This window comes from Bos indicus x Bos taurus, chromosome 20, assembly GCF_003369695.1.
Source record: "Bos indicus x Bos taurus breed Angus x Brahman F1 hybrid chromosome 20, Bos_hybrid_MaternalHap_v2.0, whole genome shotgun sequence".
In the NCBI taxonomy this organism is placed as follows: domain Eukaryota; kingdom Metazoa; phylum Chordata; class Mammalia; order Artiodactyla; family Bovidae; genus Bos; species Bos indicus x Bos taurus.
The window spans coordinates 10105991-10111990 of NC_040095.1; the positions used below are offsets into that span (position 1 = coordinate 10105991).

Consider the following 6000-nt stretch of genomic DNA (forward strand, 5'->3'; position numbering starts at 1 on the left):
AATGATGGACTAAAACAAACCAAGTGGTTTCAAAAAGCTCACAATCTGAGGGGACAAATCCTTCTTCTCTTCTGTGAGCATCGCTAACTTCCTGAGTCAAAGAGGGAGATAATCCTCTTTGGGATGGGGTAGTAGATAAGATAATGTATTAAAGAAGATGTGCAAAAGCATTTTCAGCAAGATGATTATGCTGAAAGTGAGAAATTTTAAGTGTTTAGGTACTTACGTGTACTATATTCATTTTCAAATATTGGTGGCAGGAATAAGTCATTTTAAAAATATAAAACTCAATTAAAAAAAATAGTATGAGGACTAGATAAGGGAAATCTGGCTTAGTAACTATTCATTTTTAAAAGTGCATTTCCTTGGGTCTTCCCTGGCAGTCTGGGCTTCCCTGGTGGCTCAGATGGTAAAGAATCTGCCTACAATGTCCATAGGGTCACAAAGAGTGGACACAACTGAGCCACTTTCACTTTCACTTTTTTCCCTGGCAGTCCAGTGGTTAGGACTCTGTACGCCCAAAGCAGAGGGCTGCTGGGGTTAGATCTCTGGTCAGGGAACTAGATCCCACATGCAGCAACTAGGACTCGGTGCAGGAAACAAGTACATTTCCTTGATCAGAATTTCAACAAAGCTAACAAGTTATTCCAATCTCAGGCATTATTTACAGAGTTAGTGCTTAGATCTACATATGATACAGCTATTAAAAAGAAACAAACCCCTGCAGAACCCTGAAATTTGAACATCATGTTCCAACTGGGTACCTCTTCAGGAGGTAGACTAGGATTGTTAAAGATCTAGAAAAACCATGTTTTAAGACAAATGACTGGAAAAACAGGAAATGTTTGGCCTGGAGCACTCAACATTAGGAACCACTATGGCAGCCTTCAAAGAGCTGAAGAGCTGTCTTTGTAGCCCTAGAAAGAGTTCCTTAAGAAAAAAAAAAAACCTCCAGAGGGTCAGATTTCATTTCAATGTTAGGAAGTTTCTCCACACACCCTCCCAAAACAACAAATAACAATTTGACCTCATGCTGTTTCTGCAAAGCTTGTTTGGTATTTGGCGAGGTGGAGAGGCAGGACATTGGACTGGAGGGCTGACTTCTAAGGGCTCTTGCAAGGCAGCCTATGACCAAGTTCTAGGGCCATGACAATAGGAAAAAGGTCCAAGAATGTTGCCCACTGCCCAGCACAGCAACATTAACAGTATCTGGACAATAAGTGTATGCTGAGTGAAGGAAAAAGTAAAATGAGAAGTGAAAGGCCACAGGCTCTGGCAAACAGCTGAACTGGATGGAGTCAGGGCCAATTTGGAGTTGACCCTTACTGAGTATGTTAAACTTAAAGCCAGCTGATGATAAAAAAAATAAAAAGTTCTCTCTTTTAAAATGTTTACTGGCCAAAATAATCTCAGTAGATTACTGAGCTAAGATAAAAAGACCTGAAAATGCTGTGCTTCAAATTATTATTTAAAGCAAACTGTCAGTAAGTAAAAATAAATAAACATTGTATTTAAGGGCAGTCTGTTCCTTTTCGATCACGTTCCTTTCATGAATCTGCGTCTAAGGTGTTTTTAAAGTTGATATTAAATGATTCTATTTAGGTTATAGGCGTATCATTAGTAAAGGATCTAAAATTTTGAAATTAGACAGATTTTGAAATAGACTAGCTCTGTGTCAGAAACCACATTTTAAATAAGCTCTCTAGATGATTTTTTAACCACACCATACATTTTGAAAATCACTCCCTAGAATAAAGATGTCAACTCAAGGAGGGCCTTGATCTTGAGGGTTTCCTGTTTAGAACACCCAAATCTCTACATAGCAGGCATTTCCCCATCAGTTCTCAGCTCAAATTTCACCTCCTCAGAGATGTCCTCCCAGTATCTCACCCCATCCACCAATTTATTTTCAGAGCAAATTTCCCCTTTAATTATTTTTTTTCTTTTTTTAAAACTACAATCTTCTCCAGTCCAAAAGGAATACCACCTTCCCAAGCACTTAAATGTCTGTCTTGATCTTCACTCTTATTCCTGATCCTTAGATCTAGTCCCTGGTACAGAGATGTGCAATCAATATTTGATTTAGAAAACAATAGCCCATATTAGAGTTGGGATTTCAATCCAGCAGTGAATGCCTTGAAGTTCTTCACATAACTAACACCCAAGAAATAGAATCCTTCAAGTTCCACAAAAGTAGTTAAGTGCTTACAGTGTGAGGGAAAGGGAGAAAAAACTGTACAGGCATCACCCGGGGACTTGGTAGAAAAGCAGAATTCCAGGCTCCACTTTTGACCTATGAATCAGAATCTGTATTTTCAGAAGATCCTCAATGTGATTCTCAGCACATTCAAGACTGGAAAGCACGAAATTACAGAACAGCTGCAACCTGGGGGCAAATTTTTTACGAAGGTGTGACCACCATCTTTTTACTCCATTAGTTCTATAAATAGTAATACGGATGAAAAAATCCAATAAATATTCTAATCACGTAAGCCTTGAAATGCAGCTAAAGAAAACTTTCTTCTGGGAGGTCTCTCCTTGGGAAGGTGAAGGACATTGGATCAGTTACTTTATGTGGCTGAAAGCAATCTTCCATCATTTTGAAACATAAGAAATTACAGCATTATCTTTAGAAGAAAACAGAAAGTTTTACTTTTACATCAAGCAAGATGGGGAACACTTATACGAGGCCATAGGGACTAGTCAAAAGTAGAGAATTCCAGAAAAGCTCCCCAAATCTGGTTCTCCACTGGAATATCAAGAACTGTCCCTTTAATAACATACAGTCCCAGAACCTCCCTGGTGGTCCAGTGGCTAACCCTCCCTGGGTTCCATCCCTGGGCAGGGAACTAGATGCCTGCCACAACTAAGACCGAGTGCAGCCAATTAAATATTTAAATATATATATATATTCACTTTCCCTGGTGTTTACTCAGGACTTCCCTGGTGGCTCAGACGGGAAAGGCATCTGTCTACAATGAGGGAGACCCGGGTTCGAGCCCTGGTTTGGGAAGATCCCCTGGAGAAGGAAATGGCAATCCACTCTAGTACTATTGCCTGGAAAATCCCACGGACAGAAAAGCCTGTAGGCTACAGTCTATGGGGTCGCAAAGAGTCGGATACGACTGAGCGACTTAATAAGACCTAGCTTTTAGACATGCTGGGATGATTAAACGACTTAAAAGTACAAAAGGCTTTTATCACAGTGCCTTACACACAGGAGGCAATGCTCATCAACTTCCTGCATTTCCTAGAAGTTGTGGAAATATCCCTTTCCTCGCCTTCACACTCTAACAAAAGAGGCGCCGAGGAACCAAATAAATGCAAAACGACAAAAAACGACAGTGCTGCTGCTTTGTCTGCGGAGATATCAATTACTGTGGTGCCACCTTTTAAAATGTCTATTTTAAAACACCAAGAAAATATTAAATGTGTACAGTGCAAAAGAAACAGTGCTACACTAGGGAATACATAAAAAGTTTGAGAAATCTACCTCCCTCTGGGAAGAAGTCGTTTTCAATCACAAAAAAAGGTACCAGTCCCTTAATGGGGAAGGGTTTCTCTTTTCCCGGGATCTCAATAATACACCTGTTGTGCGTGAGGGCCACACCTGGAAGGCTGCCTCCTCCCCGTCCCGGGTCATTTCCCAGGTGGGCAGGTTGCCCGGCCAGCTCCACGATGCCGCCCCTCTCCCCCGACTCTGTCGCTTCACTTGGGACACTAGACAAGGGGCTCCGGGGTGCTCTCCCAACTGCAAGGGGCATCTTGACCCCTCATCCCACCTGCCCGGCACAATTCCTCCAACGTAGGCAACGTGTCGGCGGCGCGCGGGGCCGGCCCTGCCCGGGGTCGCACCCCGGGGCCGGCGGTCTGGCTAGGAGCACGTGCCGGTGTCCTGGAGCACACCGGGCAGTACGCGTCCTAGCTGGGTGAGCAGGGACCGCCCGAGGCAGGTCCACCCACCTGGCGGCGGCCTTTAGGTCAAGGGTGAGAATCCCAAGCATGAGTGGCTTCCCTGGAAATACAGCTTCATTCGAAATTAAATCCCCGCCCCGGCATCTTAAATCCACGCGGGCTCGTAACAACTCCCCACCAAGGGGGTTGAAAACAGCCGTTCGGCCCACCCCAGGACTCCAGGAATATTGCACGGATTAAACCCTGCCACCCCTTCTCCACCTGGGATACCCAGAGGGGTGAGATGGGGGCAGATAACAACACATTCCTCCCAGAGTCCCAGCCGCCCCGCCCGGGCCAGCAAGCGGCCCCTCTAGTTTCATCCCTCAAGCTCAGGCTCTCTCCTCAGGGACAAGCGTCCCCACCCTGCCCCCCCGCCCCAAAAAAAAAACACAAAACTGCAGCCTGGAGAGCCAGTCGCAGGATTCTGGCTGGTCACCAATCTCCCGCCGGCCCCTAAGAAAGCGAAAAGTTGCCCACGCCGCCTAGACACTGGTGGTGGCTTGAATTGTTTCAGCGGAAGGAAAAGATGGGCGGCTCCAAGCAGCCCCTCGACCCAGGAGGCAGGCTCCGAGTTGGCCGGGTGCGGCTCTCTTCGCCGCCCCGAGCCTCTCCGGCTGCCGCGAGTCCCAAGCCTGGAGCGAAACAGCCACCGAAACCACCGCGGGGCGTCCTCTCCCTGCGCCTCCCCTACCATACAGTGCACGGAGGGGCCTTGGGGCCCCAGGCCCCGCGCCCAGCTCTCACCTTCTCCCAGCGAACCAAACACGGCGGGAGCCCGGGCGTGCGCTCACCTGGAGGGCGCACCTGCCGCCTTGCAGAGAGCCTGCGCGCAGCCGGGACTCCGCTGGGGACTGAGCCCTCCGCCCCCTCTCCCCCCTCCTCCCCCCGACCCACCCTGCCCGCCTGCCCCCGGGCATGCGCACCAACCCCCGGCCCGGGTGCGGAAAGTCCGCGGCCGGGCGCCCGGGAGCCCCACCTGCGGCTCCCCGCGAGGGCTACTCGGCGTTCCGGCCAGCTCTCCCCGGAGTCCCGCCGTCTCCGCCTGAAGAAGCAGAAAGGGGGAGGTGGACGCTAGGGAGGAGGAGTGGTATGGCGGCCTCCACCCTCCGTGACCCATTCACCTGAAACTCCGATGGGAGGGGGAAGGGAGCGGTGCAAAAGGAGGCGGGAAGAACCGGCCCTTCTCCGCACACCCTGCGGCGTCCGGCCTTAAAGGAACAGCGCGGCGTTTCGGTCCAAGTGGGCGGGGACGGAGAGCAGAGCGGTGGCGGGGGATAGGGGCTCGGGCTCCCGGCTGGGGGAGAGTGGTTCCGGACCACCCTAGAAAGCTCTCGGAGCTCTTCGGGCAGAACTGCGCAATGTTTGGCGAGTGAAACCTGGAGAGACTGTTCCTCCTAAAGTGTTCTAGGGTGCTCAGCACTTGGGCAAGAAAGGCACGACCTGACACAAAAGTTTCCTGCTTCAAAAATTTGATTAAACTTTTTTTGGAAAGAAGCAGCTAGATGTGGGAGATTTTCACATGTCATGCGTAAATTTAGGAACTGCTTCTAAATCTCTGGATCGCTAAAAAGACTGTCACTCAAGACTGGTTCAGTGAGGTTGGAAGTATTGTAGATACTGGTGATGGTAAATTTGCCATCAAAATTAAGGGTATACTACGATTTACATTATTACCATTTCAGGACCCTCTGCCCCTCCTCCCCACGTTTAACTATGACAGGACCGAGAGTCTGATTTTCAGGGGTTTTAAACGATTTGAATATTCTCTTTGGTTTAAGAGGGTTTTTTAAAAAAAAAAAGAAGCCCTAGTTCTGTGTCTCTGTTCCATTTCTTCTGGGGGCTGTTCCCAAAGGAGTGTTAAATTTAGGAAAACTCAGAGTCTACACTGAACGATGTGTACACTTATCTATATGTTGTATTTCAATTTTTTTTAATGCACTGCTGAATAGGGCAGTTTCAGTTCTTGCTATTTGAGTTCGTATTAGTTGAGTTCAGTCGCTCAGTCGTGTCTGACTCTGCGACCCCATAAATCGCAGCACGGCA

At 47.9% G+C, this 6000-nt stretch overlaps 1 protein-coding gene across 3 annotated transcripts in view; it reads right to left on the bottom strand.

Annotated features, from left to right (window-relative positions):
• The window catches only part of OCLN (occludin), a 48180-nt gene extending 43079 nt beyond the window's left edge, over positions 1–5101 (bottom strand). The window contains exon 1 of one of the 3 annotated variants that reach the window (XM_027520115.1): positions 4702–4825. The gene's annotated coding sequence lies outside the window, so the exon portion shown is untranslated. Of the gene's footprint in view, positions 1–4701; positions 4826–4933 lie in introns of those variants that run through there. The other 2 variants (XM_027520114.1, XM_027520117.1) reach the window with 2 other exon arrangements.
• Positions 5102–6000: the final 899 nt, after the last annotated feature.